The sequence below is a fragment of the Sapajus apella genome, unplaced genomic scaffold (assembly GCF_009761245.1).
Source record: "Sapajus apella isolate SASKATOON/1434 unplaced genomic scaffold, GSC_monkey_1.0 scaffold46, whole genome shotgun sequence".
Lineage (NCBI taxonomy): Eukaryota > Metazoa > Chordata > Mammalia > Primates > Cebidae > Sapajus > Sapajus apella.
In genome coordinates this window covers 15,517,114-15,534,021 of record NW_022436986.1, presented here as the reverse complement: position 1 = coordinate 15,534,021, position 16,908 = coordinate 15,517,114, and positions in this window count along the sequence as shown.

Sequence of the window (16,908 nt, the reverse complement as noted above, 5' to 3'; positions counted from 1 at the left end):
AAATTGCTCCAGACAGTTCAGACAGCCTCTGCTCATGGAAGCTTCAGGTAGCAGGCTGAGAATGCAAATAAGGGGGCAACTTTGTTTGGGGTGTTCAGCTGGACGGAGGTCCACAGCATCCGCCAGGCCAATAGCCATTGCCTTCTGCAGTGGAACAACTGTTCTGCTCCTGTGCCTCTGGAACTGGGACGAGGATAAGGGAAGGTGCCATTCGAATGGGGCCTCAGGAACCCCCAGGGCATGTCCTTGGCATCTTCCAAACAACAAACTTGAGAGTGGGGGCTCAGCTCTGCTTGAGCCCAGGAGTTCACCACCAGCCTGGACAACATAGAGAGATCCCTGTCTCTACAAAAAAAATTTAAAATTAGCCAAGCATGATGGCACATACCTATAGTCCCAGCACTTGGGAGGCTGAAGTGGGAGGATCACTGAGGCCCAGGAGGTTGAGGCTGCAGAGAGCTCAGATCGAGTTGCTGCACTCTAGCCTCGATGACAAAGTGAGACCCTGTCTAAAAACGGTCTCTCCTGAGGCTTTTGCTAATGGGCACGGCCACTCTTGATACAGAGTTAATGTGATCTCCTTGGAAAAGCTCCCAGGGAAGCCACTGTACCTAATGAGAGTGAGTAAGGGGTGGGAAGGTTGGTTGGCTTATGTTTAAGCCGCAGCCTTTTATGTTTTCCCCAAACCTTAATGACGTTGCAATCCTGGAACGATTCCCATTTCAAGGCTCCTCTCTGGCCAGTTGTGGTGGTTCATGCCTGTAACCACAGTAACTTCAGAGGCTGAGGCAGGAGGATTGCTTGAAGCCAGGAGCCTGAGAGCAGCCTGGGCAACAAAGTAAGACCACATCTCTACAAAATATTTTTTAAATTAGCTGGGTGTTCAGCAAATCACACTGCCACATGTGTACCTATGCAACAATCTTGCATGTTCTTCACATGTACCCCAAAACCTAAAATGCAATAAAAAAATGGGGAAAAAAATTAGCTGGGTGTTGTGGTGTGTACTTGTGGTCCTCACTGCTTGGGAGGCTGAGGCAGGAGGATCATTTGAGCCCAGGAGTTTGAGGCTGCAGTGAGCTATGATTGTGCCATTGCACTTCAGTCTGGGCAACAGAGTGAGATCTTTATCTCTAAAAAAAAAAAAAAAAGAAAATGAAAAGAGGAAAAGGCTTCTCTCCCTTATAGGAGCACAGAAACAGATTGCCAGCTCATTGAAATGAAGACTACGGCTGCACTTATAGAAAAGACCAAAAAGGGGGAACCAATGAACCCACTGTCTCTGCAGAGGGAGAAAAAAACATGAGCGAGGTCTCCATTGAAAAATCTAGAGCCATGCAACCCTCCTTAGAGGATTTTTATTACATGGCTTTTGTGTCACTAGATATCCAAACTGTCTGGGTGGGGTTGCTCATGCCTACAATTCCAGCACTTTAGGAGGCTAAGGTGGGAGAATCACATGAGACCAGGAGTTCAAGACCAGCCTGGGCAACAAAGCAAGATGCCATCTCTATTAAAAAACAACAAATCCGCCAGGTGCAGTGGCTCACACCTATAATCCTAGCACTCTGGGAGGCCGAGGTGGGTGGATCACCTGAAGTCAGGAGTTCAAGACCAGTCTGGCCAACACAGAGAAGCCCCGTCTCTACTAAAAATACAAAATTAGCCAGGCGTGGTGGCACATGCCTGTAACCCCAGCTACTTCAGAGACTGAAGCAGGAGAATGGCTTGAACCTGGGAGGTGGAGGTTGCAGTGAGCTGAGATCGTGCCATCGCACTCCAGCCTGGGCAACAAGAGCAAAACTCTGTCTCAAAAAAAAAAGAAAAATCTCCAAGCACGAACACTAAACTCTCAAGAGATTTCCAAACTGTCTTTGTGACATCTGTACTCACAGGATGGGCACAGCATGACCAACATTTAGCAGGGGGGAGCAGGGAGGCAACACAGGTTACTCCAGAGCTCTGTCCAACAGAACTCTGCACTGATGGAAATGGCTCTCTGCACTGTCTAAAACGGTAGCCTCTAGACACATGTGGCTATGAAACGCTTGGACGTTGCTAGGGCAACTGGGGAACAGAATTTTCAAATTTTGTTTCATTAAATTTAAACAGCCACAGGTGGCTAGTGGCTGTCATATTAGACAGCACAGCAAGAAGTTCACTGGCCTTGAGATGCTGAGGGAAAGAGGGCATCTTTACCTCTGCCTGGTTTCCTCTTTTATCTTGCATCCCTGGACATTCAGACTCCTTGTTCATCAGTCTGGCAGCTCCAATACTGAGGCTGTTAAACCTGCTGCAGTGGGCAAACCTCAGCAAGAAGAAACATTACACGCTCTGCTTTGAAAAGACTGCATGGCCAGGCACGGTGGCTCACACCTGCAATCCCAGCACTTTGGGAGGCCAAGGCGGGTGTTTCACCTGAGTTCAGGAGTTCAAGACCAGCCTGGCCAACATGATGAAGCCCTGTCTCTACTAAAAATACAAAAAAATTGGCTGGGTATAGTGGCGGGCACCTGTAATCCCAGCTACTTGGGAGGCTGAGGCAGGAGAATCACTTGAACCCCAGAGGCAGAGGTTGCAGTAAGCCAAGATCATGCCATTGCACTCCAGCCTGGGAAACAAGAGCGAAACTCCGACTCGGGGAAAAAAAAATAGACTGTGCATGGCTTTCTCTGAGCTGGATGAGGTTGGCAAGGATCTCTGAAGCTGAGCATGATATTCCAAACTGCTAATTTGCTAATATAATTTGGGAAAGTGCTACTTAAAACCCTGACCCAAGTGAAGGCAACATTTCTGAAATTTGTGGGAGGCCAAAGCCGGTGCTACCAGAGGTTATATTTGCTAATTGCCTGAGTGGCTGTTTATTACATGCCTGATTTTACATGCTTAGATTTTCCAAGTGAACCAAGCCAAAGAGTCAGTTTGATTTCTTATCAGCTGGAAATGTGGAATGACATAAGGAAGAGCATAAGGAAGACAGGGGCAGAGAGGGATAGGGGACTGTGTTTTGTACCACACTGCTCAACCATCTACAGTGGGTGGGATCAGGGCTGGGCACTGACCACAAAGCAAGCTGATTTCATAGGCTGGCCCATGACCTGTGACCTGGCACGTAAGAATATCTTCCAATCAGATTCTCCCTTTCTGGACTCTAAATGGGAAACAGAGAGAATCTGACGCTGGAAATGGCAGGTGGGGAATGGGAAGAGAGAATGTAGTCATTTAGGTAGAGAGCCAGAGACTGATTTTGCACAAATGGGATACAGCCTTGGACTCTGTGTTTTAAAAATTCCTTAGGGAATTCATATGCACAAATACCCACTTCTTCACATTCTCCTGTGTCCTCAGTCACAGGACATTTCTAGCTCACCTCATACCTCTTAGGTGAAACTTTAACAAAAGAGCCGGTATTTTACTAATGTCGCTGGTACTTCAGTGTAAGCTTTCTGTTCAATATTTCCTTAGGATAGATTGCTAGCAGTGGGATTACTAGGTCAAAGAGATAATTATCTTTGTGGTTCTTGCTACATACTGCTTTCCAATGGGTTGTGTAAATTTACACTGTCATTGTAATCATTGAAACCAACTATGTTAGTTTTACCATAACCTTTCCAGCACTGGGAATACCATTTTGCATTTCCCTCTCAACTCCCCATATGTTTTTAAGTAAATGTCAGGAAATACCCCAAGTCTGTTTTAATTTTCATTAACTTTGATTATTAGTGAAGATGAACCATTTCCCATTGGCATTTACTATCCACATATTCTTTTTTCCCTGAGTTTCCCCAAAAATAATATCTTTTAGATAGCCCCTTCTTCTGTTATTAAGCCTATTATTCCCAATACTTTCAGAAATGCAATAAACGTTTCAACATCTCTAGTGACAACATCTTATAACCCATCACATTGTCAGAAAAGCAGCCTTTTCCGCTTTAGTGAAAGCTTGACTGTAGTGTTTCCCATGTGTGGTTTTTTTTTTTTTTTTTTGAGACAGAGTCTCACTCTGTCGCCAGGTGCCAGGCTGGAGTGCAGTGGTGCAATCGCAGCTCACTGCAATCTCCGCCTCCTGGGTTCAAGCAATTCTCCTGCCTCAGCCTCCCGAGTAGCTGAGACTACAGGCATGGGCCACCACGCCCAGCTAATTTTTGTATTTTTTAGTAGAAACGGGGTTTCACCATGTTGGCCAGGATGGTCTCCATCTCTTGACCTCGTGATTCGCCCACTTTGGCCTCCCAAAGTGCTGGGATCACAGGCGTGAGCCACCGCATCCGGCCCAATGTGTGTTTTATACACACTGACTGACACACACATCATCAAATATCCACGTCCCTCCGATTATGTGGCCAAAGCATTCAGTGTTCAAATAAAGATGAGGCAACTGAATGAAACAAAATTCAGCCAATGTCTTTACTGCAACACTGATCAGAGCCTTCAATGTTCCTTTAACAAATTCTTGGTGAAACTTTAAAAGGAGAATGTTTGAGGCATCTTCCTGGAATCTATTCTGCCTGCCAAAGGAGTCTTATGTGCTGAGGATGCTGGAGAAATGGGGTTGTGAAGAAGGTACTTTGAGAATTCCTGCTATGGCGTTATGGTCACCAGCAACACCGTGCGTTGCCTAGAGCAAGAAAAAACAGAGCATCCAGTTACTCCACTGCAGAAACCCACACACGGTGTCAAAATGCAGACGCGTCTTAAGAAGTACTTTAAATAATACATTTGAAAAGTCAATAAGGACGTTGGAAAGATATTTTATGGACTGAAAGGGAAAGCTACAACATAGCATGTGGAAAGCATCTTGTTTTTTTGTTTAGAAAAAAATGTATCTATTGCGCTCCCCAACTCCCCCATACTATTAGAATGTAAATTTTCGAGGTCAGGAATGTGAAATCATACAGACTATTCTAAATTTTCTCAAAATTTTAGAATGTGTTTATATTGGTAGACTATTGCATTTGTTTATTGCACTGTCATGTTATGTTTTATTTTTATTTAAAAATGTTATACTTTTTTGCTTTACCTAAAGAATGCTGTTTATTTAATATAAAGTTGTCTGTGTGTATGTGCATGTATGGAAATAGAAAAAAATGTCCGAAAAGATGTATATCAAAATGATAACTGTTTTTCTTTAAACAATGGGATCACGTTATTTCTTATTGTTTGTTAATTTTTTAATTTTTATATTTTAGAGACATGTCCGGGCATGGTGGCTCATGCCTGTAATCCCAGCACTTTGGGAGGCTGAGGTGGGTGGATCACCTGAGGTCAGGAGTTTGAGACCAGCCTGGCCAACATGATGAAACCCCATCTCTACTAAAAATATAAAAATTAGCCAGGCATGGTGGCGAACACCTGACAATCGCTTGAACCCAGTAGGTAGAGGTTGCAGTGAGCCAAGATAACGCCACTGCACCCCAGCCTGGGTGACAGAGCAAGACTCTGCCTCCAATTAATTAATTAATTAATTTAAAAAATGTTTTAGAGACAAGGTCTCACTCTGTCACCTGGGCTGAAGTGCAATGGCACTATCATGGCTCACTGCAGCCTCCAACTCCTGGGCTCAAGCCATCCTCCCACCTCAGCCTCCCAAGTACAAGTAGCTGAGACTACAGGCCCATGCCACTTTGCCAGGCCAATGTTATGTTTTTTAAAATCTATTTCTCTATATTAGATATTGCCTGAGAAGAATGTTTTCACAGGGAGTATGTTCGTTTTACAATGAAGGAGAGAAATAAAGCTATTTTTGTTTTGGGGGGAAAAGGCAATAAGGGAAAAAATATTTGAGCAACTCTTATGCCCCAGGCATTTCAACTATCTGATACCTTTAATGCTGTCAATTATTATTCCCATCTTAAAGCTAAGGAAACTGAGGCATAGATCATTTAACTGACTTGCCCAAGATCACACTGTAAGTGGTAGAGTAGGTTTTCTTTTAATTGTGAATACAAAAATTAGTCAGGCATGGTGGTGTGCACCTGTAGTCCCAGCTACTCCAGAGGCTGAGCTAGGAGGATTGATTGAGCCCAAGAGGTCAAGGCTGCAGTGAGCCATGATTGAGCCACTGCACCCCAGCCTGGGTGACAAAGCAAGACTCTGTCCCACACAAAAAAAAAACGTGGCAAAATATACAAAACGTAAAAACATTACCATTTTAACCAGTTTAAGTCTACAATTATGGACTTTAAATACATTCACAGTGTTATACAACCATCATTACCATTTACGTCCAGAAAGTTTTCACTAAACACTAACTCCCCATTCCATCTTCCTCTATCCTCTGATAACCTTTATTCTACTTCCTGTGTCTATGAATTTGCCTATCTAGATACCTCAAGTGACTGGAATCATGCAATATTTGTCCCTTTGTGTTTGGGTTTATTTCATTTACCATAATATCTCCAAGTTTCATCCATAATATAGCATGTATCAATACTTCACTCCTTTTCATAGCCAAATAATATTCCATTATATTAATATACCACGTTTTGTTTACCCATTTATCTGTTGGTGGACATTTGAACATTTATTTCTACCTTTTAGATATTGTGAATAATGTTGCTATAAACGTTGGTATACACATATCTGTTTGAATCTCTCCTTTAAATTATTTTGGGGTATGTAAACATAGGAATCACAAGATAATTCTATTACTACTTTTTGAGAAGCCATCAGCCTGTTTTCCACAGTAGTTACACCATTTTCCGTTACCACCAGGAATGCATGAGGGCTCCAGCTTCTCTGCATCCTGGTCAACACTTGGTCTTTCTGGGTTTTTTGTTGGTGTTGTTTTGTTTTTTAGACGGAGTTTTGCTCTCGTTGCCCAGCCTGGAGTGCAGTGGCATGACCTCAGCTCACTGCAACCTCTGCCTCCCGGGTTCAAGCGATTCTCATGCCTCAGCCTCCAGAGTAGCTGGGATTACAGGCATGTGCCACCACGCCTGGCTAATGTTTGTATTTAGTAGAGATGGGGTTTCTCCATGTTGGTCAGGCTAGAACTCTTGACCTCAGGTGATCCGCCCACCTCAGCCTCCCAAAGTGCTGGGATTATAGGCACGAGCCACCATGCCCGGCCTTTTTTTCATTTTTAAATAATAGTTATCATAATAAATGTGAAGCGGTATAAATTAGTTTTGATTTGCATTTTCCTGATGGCTTATGGTGTTGGGCAATATTTCATGTGTTTGTTGACCATATGTATACTTCTCTGGAGAAATGGTTATTCAAATCTTTTGCCCGTTTTTGAATTGGGTTACTTTTTGTTGTTGTTGAATTTTAAATGTGTGCTTTTTAAATTTTTTTAATGAGACAGAGTCTCGCATTGTCACCTGGACCACAGTGCAGTAGTGAAATCTTGACTCACTGTAACCTCCGCCTCCCGGGTTCAAGCAATTCTCCTGCCTCAGTCTCTGGAGAAGCTGGGACTGCAGGCACCTGCCACCACGCCCTGTTAATTTTTTGCATTTTTAGTAAAGAACGGGTTGCACTATGTTGGCCAGGCTGGTCTCGAACTCCTGACCTTGTGATCCACCTACCTCGGCCTCCCAAAGTGCTGTGCATACAGGCGTGAGCCACCGTGCCTGGACTTAAATCCTCTTTATATAGTATGGATGTTAATCCTTTACCATATATATGATTTGTAAATACTTTCTCTCATTCTGTAGGTTGTCTTTTCACTTTGTTGATAGTGTCCTTTGATGCACAAAAGTTTCTCATTTAGATGAAGTCCAATTTATCTATTTTTTTCTTTCTCTTTTTTTTTTTTGCCTGTGCCTTTGGTATCATATGTAAGAAATCACTGCCAAATTAAATGTCATGAAGATTTTCCCCTATATTTTCCATTAGTTCTTATGTTTATGTTTTTGATCTACTTTGAATTATTATTATTATTTTTTTGAGAAGAGTCTCACTCTGTTGCCCAGGCTGGAGTGCAGTGGCATGATCTCAGCTTACTGTAACCTCCGCCTCCCAGGTTCAAGCAATTCTCCTGCCTCAACCTCCTGAATAGCTGGGATTACAGGCGTGTGCCACCACACCCAGCTAATTTTTGTATTTTTAGTAGCGACGGGGTTTCCCCATGTTGGTCAAGCTGGTCTCTAACTCCTGACCTCATGATCCTCCCACCCAAGCCTCCCAAAGTGCTGGGATTACAGGCATGAGCCATCATGACCAACGAATTAATTTTTTATATGATGGAAGGTAAGGGTTCAACTTCACTCTTTTGCATGTGGATATCCAGTTTTCCCCAGCATCACTGATTGAAAAGACTACCCTTTTGCCATTGAATGACATTGTTACCCTTGTGGAGGCGGGGTTTGAAATCCAGCTCTGTGGGACTTTAAGTGGTGTGGATGGCTTTTTGCAGTAGAGCCTGTGCCCCAGATTTCCCTAAAGCAGTCTCTCTCTCTCTCTCTCAGACCCGGAAGGGCTGTCATAGGTCAGGCCTGGAGAGTCCCTGACAGTGCTGCTTTGGCGGGAGAGGAGGTCCTGGGCAGTGCCCAGGGGCAGCTGTATTGTGGCCAGCCTTCTCCTTGCCAGATGCCAGCCCGTACCAGCTAACCCAGCCTGGCTCCAGGACTGCCCAGACCGGTTTGCAGACTTTCTGTTCCCTGGGAGCTGGTTCCCGTGGTCACAGCCGAAGTTTGCTTTCCCTTTCTCCCCACCCACCACCTCCCCCACCGACACCCCGCGCTTCTTCACCGTCCTTGCCAATCCCCAGACCGAGGGCTCTGCGCTGCTGACCTTTCTGCTACTCTCTTGCCCGAGGCTTGGGGGCCCTTTCCTCCCTGGGCCCCCTGCCAGGCTAGTCAGGCTCTGACCCAGAAAGTTTCTATGTTTTTTAGTGGAAGTAAAATTATTGATAATAGCATGACCAGTAATGAACAATAGTAATTCACATGTATTGGGTACTTACCCATCAGAGTTGAGGTGCTTTACATGGTTTACTCCCTACAACAGACCTAGGGGGTCACTGCTATTATTATGGCCTCGTAACAGACCAGAAACTAAGGTGTGAGGGCTCAAACTCTGTGCCCAAGGTCACACAGCCGAGAAGTGACACAGCCAGGATTCCAATGCCAACTCCCAACAATGCTTCTGGCCTAGATTGTCTGATGTCCACTCTCTCGTGATGACCATGGCTATGTAATGAACAGCTATATGTGCCATCCACTCCGTGTGTGTGTGTGTGTGTGTGTGTGTGTGTGTGTGTGTGCGTGTGTGTGTGAAGGGTTGCAAGGTGCAGGGTGGTGAGGGAAGGGTAGAGCTCTACCAGGGCATGAAGGCCCAGAGAGAAGTGACTTAACTAAGGTAGAATTAGATCTCAAAGATAATTTTCCAAACCTCAGACTGTTTTTGTTTTTGTTTTTTTTTTTTTTTTTGAGACAGTCTTGCGCTCTCTTCCAGGCTGGAGTGAAATGATGCGATCTCGGCTCACTACAACCTCTGCCCCCCGGGTTCAAGTGATTCTCTTGCATCAGCCTCCTGAGCAGCTGGGATTATAGGCACCTGCCACCACACCCGGCTAATTTTTGTAATTTTAGTAGAGACAAGTTTTCACCGTGTTGGCCAGGCTGGTCTCGAACTCTTGACCTCAGGTGATCCACCCATCTTGGATTCTCAAAGTGCTGGGAATACAGGGGGTCAGCTAACTCGCCTGGACACTTTTTTTTTTTAAAGAAATAGGGTCTTACTCTGTCACCTGGGCTGGTGTAGGCATGATCATAGCCCACTGCAGACTCGAACTCCTGGGCTCAAGCAGTCCTCCCCCATCAGCCTCCTGAGTAGCTAGGACTATAGGCATGTGTCACCATATCCCGCTCATTAAAAAAATTTTTTTGTAGAGATGGGGTCTCACTTTGAACTTCTGGCCTCAAGGGGCCCTCCTGCCTGGGCCTCCCAAAGCACTAGGATTAGAGACGTGAGACAGTGCTGGGCCAAACCTCAGACTTTCTGGTATCCATTGGGCATTGGCTCACCTACAGAAATAGGGCGGTAGGAGGTGGGGAGCAGGTTAGGAGCTAAGAGCTAACAACAGGAGGCAACTTGTAATGAAAGTTCTTGAACACAGCATCTCCTATCCCTTGCCAGGCCTGCCTTTGATTCTCTGCCTGTCTTCCCCAACACCTCCTGGCTGGACTCACTGATACTACTTTCTAGCAGGCTCAGGCCTGCCCCCGGTTTTGAAGGAATTCCCTCAATCAGGTCTGCAGAGGATGAAGAAGTAAACAAGTCATGCCTCCACCTTCCAGGAGCTCTCAGTTTGGGAAGGAGGGAGATTCAACAGCCAGAAACCCAGCAGTCACCTGACACTGGCCTCCCACGCCACCCACAGCCCCATCGCCGCCTCCTGTGAAGTTCCCTCCTCATTCCCTGTCAGTGCTGGCCACTGTCCCCCACTCTAGTCCATGCTGCCATTGTCTATTACCATGAAGTTCTGCTACCCCTCAGCACCGAGGCACCGCCATTTGTGTGGCAGGGGAGACGAGTGTGCATATGGTGCTGTGCGAGGACACAGAATGGAAACGACCGTGTCTGTCCAGCATCTGTCCAGACAGCTAGAAAGGGCTTTACAAAGGAGGCCGGCCTGGGTTCCGAAGGGTAAATAAGTTTGCAGGTGGGAAGATGGAAATACATTTTTGAGGAGCATGGATTTTGCATATCAAGACTGGAAGGGCACCTCAGGATGTCTAAAGAAGGCATTAATTTAGAACTTGGGATGGACGTGAAGTGACAGAACCAAGGCTTTTTCCCTGTAATGAGTAGGCCCCCTGAAAGAGGAGCCCTCCAAGACTGAGGGGAAGTTCTGGTTTAAAATTTGTTCAGTGGCCGGGCATGCCGGCTCACACCTGTAATCCTAACACTTTGTGGGGTTGAGGTGGGCAGATTGCTTGAGCCTAGGAGTTCGTAACCAGTACATGGGAACCCCCGTCTCTGCCAAAAAAGATACAAAAATTAGCTGGGTGTGTGTGGTGGTGTGCACCTGTAGTCCCAGCTACTCAGGAGGACCACTTGAGCCAGGAAGTGGAGGTTGCAGTGAGCCATGATCATGCCATTGCACTCCAGCCTGGACAACAGAGCAAGACCCCGTCTCAAAAAAAAAAATTGGCCAGGTGCGGTGGCTCACGCCTGTAATCTCAGCATTTTGGGAGGCCAGGGCGGGCAGATTGCCTGAGCTCAGGAGCTTGAAACCAGTCTGGGCAACGGGGTGAAACCCCATCTCTACTAAAATATAAAAAATTAGCTGGATGTGGCGGCATGCGCCTGTAGTCCCAGCTACTCAGGAGGCTGAGGCAGGAGAATTGCTTGAACCTGGGAGGCAGCGGTTGCAGCGAGCTGTAATCACGCCACTGCACTCCAGCCTGGGAGACCGAGCAAGACTCCGTCTCAAAAAAGAAAAATTGGTTCAGTCTCCCCAACCTACAAATCTTTTAAGTGAAATGTGTCCGTTTAAGCAACAAAGGCCACCCAGGGGCCCTTTCAGACTCCTAGAACTCTGTGTCCTTTTTGCTGGCGTCCGTTGTCATCAGCCCTGCTGCAAACTGTCAGTCGGGGAACTGCAGGGTCCATTTCCCTTTCAGGAAGGCTGCCCTGGGTGCTGCAGAGGGGCTGCAGAAGGAGGCCGGTGCAGTGGTCCAGGGGCCTGAGGGATGACTGGGGACAAGATGGGGATGGAGGGTGTAGATGTTGGTGGGTGAGGGAGAGGGAGAGATGGATGTTTCCAGCTTCAACTGCTAGAATGGGCAGAGAGATCCTGCCCAACTCCCCATACCAGACAAGTCTCCCTCCTCAGCTCTTCTGAGGAGGGAATGCTAATCTGATTGGTCCAGTTCCAGGACAACGGTTAGGCCAAGTTTACTCGCGAGTAGGGTCATTGAGTGTAAAAAAAAAATGACACTCAAGAATGTGGCCCTCTCCTGCTTCCACCCACACCCAAGCACACTCGCTTTTGCTTCTCCATCTAGTCTGCTACTGAACAGAGGGAGGAAACATCTCTCAAGGAAGGAGGCTCAGGGCCGAACACAGTGGCTCACACCTGTAATCCCAGCACTTTGGGAGGCTGAGGTGGGCAGATCACAAGGTCAAGAGTTCAAGACCAGCCTGGCCAACATAGTGAAAATACTAAAATTTAGTATTTTCTCTGCGAAAAATACAAAAAATTAGCTGGTTGTGGTGGCAGGCACCTATAATCTCAGCTACTTGGGAGGCTGAGGCAGGAGAATTGCTTGAACCCGGGAGGTGGAGGTTGCAGTGAGCTGAGATCGTGCCATTGTACTCCAGCCCCAGTGACAGTGCGAGACTCCATCTCAAAAAAAAATAAAAAAAGAAGGAGGGCTCAGGCAGAAGGAGAGGCCCTGCTAGGCCTGCGGTCAATCTCGGGCTCCATCCAGCATTACTGGAGAGCCCTGAGCCCTGGGCAGCCCTGAGGAAAACAAAGTGCAGCCCGTATCCTGTTGCTATAGCCAGTAGGGTCTGGTCCCTCGAGAATCCCATGCGTGGAATGGGGAGGGGCAGGGCAGGATGGTCCTGTCGTGAACCCCATCTTACTATCATCAAAATGCCTGTCTTCATTTCTAGCAGCTTAATCAAAAGAGAGAAAAGGCCTGGGGGAGGGGAGATGAAGGAAGGGTATCTCAGAACAGGCATTGAAGAGAGGGTGGAGACTTCAAGGTCAGAAACTGGCTCCGAGGAGTGGAGAACAGGGGCCCCCTCCCAGTGAGTCACCCGTGTGGCCGCCGGGCAGGGCCAGGTTTCAGTTTGAAGAGGACGTCAGCGGGGGAAGGAGGCCCAGCCAAACAGCTGTGGGATCCAGGGGTTCTGACTGTAGCCCGCACTACGGCTTCCCAGCTGTCACCTGGGGCATGTCCCAGGGCTTCTCTGAGCCCCAGTTTCCTCAGTATAAGCTGGGAATAAAAACACCTCCCTGCCAGGGTTGTCATAAAGAGTAATTAAATGTGGTAATGTGGGTAACAGCACTTAATAAACCATAAATCTGCACAGCATAAAGAGGTGCTATCCCTTCTATTATTCCCTTGGGAATGAAAAGCAGAGTGCCTTTGATAAGCACTTGTCAATTCTCAGCTCCACCCAGCTTCCCTGGCCTCAACTTCCCTGCAGCTTCAGAAAATGCCACCTATCTAAAGCAGAAATCACCAGTTAAAAGAAAAGGAAAGAAAGAAAATGCCATTTATCCCTATCCCCAAACCTCCTCTTTGTTCTCTGCTGCTCCCCATCCCTTTGGTCTCTCCCTCTCCACAGGCTTCTTCCTTTTTTTTTTTTTTTTGCTCCTAATAGACATCAGCCTCCTTAATATTAAAATAAGAACCATGCCCCAGCCAGGTGCGATGTTTCACGTCTGGAATCCCAACTCTTTGGGAGGTCAAGGCAGTTGGATCCCTTGAGGTCAGGAGTTCAAGACTAGCCTGGCCAGCATAGTGAAACCCTGTCTCTACTAAAAATACAAAAAAAAAAAAAAATTAGCCAGGTGTGGTGGTGCATGCCTGTAGTCCCAGCTACTCGGGAGGCTGAGGCAGGAGAATCGCGTGAGCCTGGGAGGTGGAGTTTGCAGTGAGCTGAGGTCAAGCTACTGCACTCCAGCCTGGGCGACAGAGTGAGACTGTCTCAAAAACAAACAAATAAAAAAAGAAGCATGCCCCTAAAAACCTTTATCTAATCCCTCACCCCTTTTAGCTATTCCATGTTTCCTCCTTCTTCCATTCTTATGTTACACGATTTTGTAGTTTTTTTGCATCAGTTATGTTTTGTCATATAATGAATGTCATTTAGTAATACAATTTTGAGGTGAGCAGTATTTGCCCATTTTACAGATGAGAAAAGTGAATGTCAGATTAGAATTCAGCAGAAGTCCCATGTCTTTTTGGATTTTTTTTTAGTGATTTTTACTTTTATTTATTTTTTGAGACCCATGCTAAGGGTGTCACTGTGTTGCCTAGGCCGGTCTTGAACTGCTGGGTTCAAGCGATCCTCCTGCCTTGGCCTCCCAAGTAGCTGGGATTACAGGCATGAGCCACTGTGCATCCCCGTGTTCCTTCTTTCAGAGACACCTCACTGTCTTCCTTTGATGCTAAGTTTTTTTTTTTTTTAAGTCAAAGTCGTGCTCTGTTGCCTAGGCTGGAGTGTAGTGGTGTAATCATAGCTCACTGCAGCCTCAACTTCCTGGGGTCAAGTGATCCTCCCACCTCAGCCTCCTGAGTAGCTGGGGCTACAGGCACATGCCACCATGCGAGGCTAATTTTAAAAATTTGTTGTAAAGACAGGATCTTGCTATGTTCCCCGGGCTGGTCTTGAAGTCCTGGGCTCAAGCAATCCTCCTGCCTTAGCTTCCCAAAGTAGTGGGATTATAAGCATGAGCAACTACACCTGGCCGGATGCTAAATTTCTAAAATGATGCTCAGGATCTACCATTTATTTTCCCCTGCAGCTACTTTCTCTTAAGCCCAGCTAGTCCATTCCTTCCTTGCACCACGGTACCCTCCTCAAGGTCACCAGGATCACTAGCTCCAGGCCAGCTGGCTCACTTCAGAGGCCCTTCACGGCTCTCACTCTTATTAACACTTCACTGGCATGGCTCTGATTCTATTCACCATATTCTTCTCCAAATTTTCTTTCCAGGACTTGAAGTCTCCAAAGGAGAAGGAAGACACATGGAGGGTTCCTTTTGCGTCTGTGGTTCCTGTATCTTGGTAGTGCAATGTTAGCACAGGTGAGTCATGGGTCCCCTGCTTTGGAATGCTGCTTCCATGGTGAGTTCTGAGTTGCAGCAGGATTTCAACAGCACATTCCACCACCACCAGCAGCCCAGCTGCCAAGGACTTTTCCTGAAAAGACAATTTACCTTGGTTTTGACCAACTTGGCAGAAGCTGGGATTTTGATTTGATGGCAAGTAGGATTGGAGGTGTCATAGCTTGTGACTTGGCCAGGCATGGGAAAGTTAATGTCAGCAGTCTAGGACAGAGCAAAAGGGGTTACCACTTGGAACTAGACCTTCCCAAGGGGAGTGGGCAGGGGCAAGGGAAATGAACCCACTTATATGTGATGAGGTGGGGGTGATGTATAGTCCTGCATTGTCCAATATGGTAGCCACTAGTTACACGAGATTATTTACATTTAAATTTAAGTGAAATCAAATTAAATATTTAGTTCTTTAGTCTCACTAGGCATCTTTCAAGTACTCAGTGGTCCCATGTGGCTAGTGGCTGCCATATCAGATACAGCAGATATAAAATGTTTCCATCATTGCAAGAAGTTCTATTGGACAGGACTGATTTTAGTCCATCAAATAGAGAAGAACAAAGGTAAAGCAGCTGGCTAAGAGAGAGTAAGGGACAGGCAAGCACATCAGGGATGTCCGGGAAGAGGGAGCGTGACATGGGCAACCCAAGAGTGTAACAGTGGAGATGGAAGCAGCAGGGTGGGCAGGTGCTGTAATAAGCACCCTCCTTCCATTCTCTGTGTGCATCTTCAATATGGATATTAGGATTATTTTGTCAGAGCCACATGTGTTTCTCAAACCAGGATGCGCATCCTCTGGGGAAGAAATGGGTCCCCAGACAGGAACCCATGCCAAGCCTGCCATCAGGTAAGGAGGGGACACTCCTGTTTCTCTCCAGATACTGATCTCTTGGGGTCTAGATGGAAGGCTAGATAGTAGATGTTTGGAATGGAGAACTAGGGATTACATGTTGAGGAGGAAGTCAGAAATACCATCTGGGGCAGAGGGAAAGGATTAGCTAAGAATGTAAATGTGGGACTCTTGTAGTCACCAAAGAGTCCTTCCATGATTACCGCTTCTGGATCTAAAAGCTTAGATGACTCATTAACTGTCCATTTATTTCTGTACAATTCAGTGATAAGCATTGTATTCTAATGATTGCCTGGAGATGAGTTCTTTGAAGAATAAACAAAGTGAGCACCTATTCAAAATGATGTTTATGTCCTGTGCTCAAGAAAAGAACAAGAAGAACACAGAGAAGATCTGGGACCTGAAAAACCATTCTAATTCTCTTTAAGTTGCAAATTCCAGAAGGTAGGTCTGGCTTCAGGCATGGCTGAATACAGGTAGTCAAAATCCAATTGTTCTCCATGTCTCTCCAACTCTTGACTCTGCTTCTGTCTGTGTTGGTGTCCTCCTCAGGCTTTCTCCACATTATGTCAAAGCGGGTCTTCAGCAGGCAGTTCCAGGCTTACACACTGCTCATTCTCCAATTCCAATGGAAAGAAATGGTCTATTCCCAATAATTTCAGCCAGAGTTAAGGGCTGACCTTCATTGGCCTGGCATGGGTTATTGTCCATTCTTGAGCCAGTAGCAGTCTTTGGAAAATGCAATTATCTGATTGGCCAGGCCTGATCATGTGTTCACACCTGCAGCACAGGGTGGGGTCAGCTTCACCTAGACTGCTAGGCCTAGGTGAAATGTCTCTGCAAGGTAACTCACGCTCTGTAACCAAAAGAAAGAAAATGAATGCCAGCCTGGCAGAAACCACAGCTGCCTACTATGTGGTCTTTAATTAATGATAGGTATTATTATTGTGAAATGACAGAGGAAAGGTTAAGCTGACATTAAACACTTGTGGCAGTAGGGATGTCTTTGTGGCACATAGTAAGTTCTCAATAAATTTATAGGCTGGGCACTGTGGTTCACGCCTGTAATCCCAGCACTTTAGGAGGCTGAAGTGGGCAGATTATTAGGTCAAGAGATTGAGACTATCTTGGCAAACATGGTGAAACCCTGTCTCTACTAAAAATACAAAAATTACCTGGATGTGGTGGTGCATGCCTGTAATCCCAGTTACTCAGGAGGCTGAAGCAGGAGAATCCCTTGAACCAGGGAGGTGGAGTTCACAGTGAGCCAAGATCAAGCCACTGTACTCCAGCCTGGCTACAGAGCATG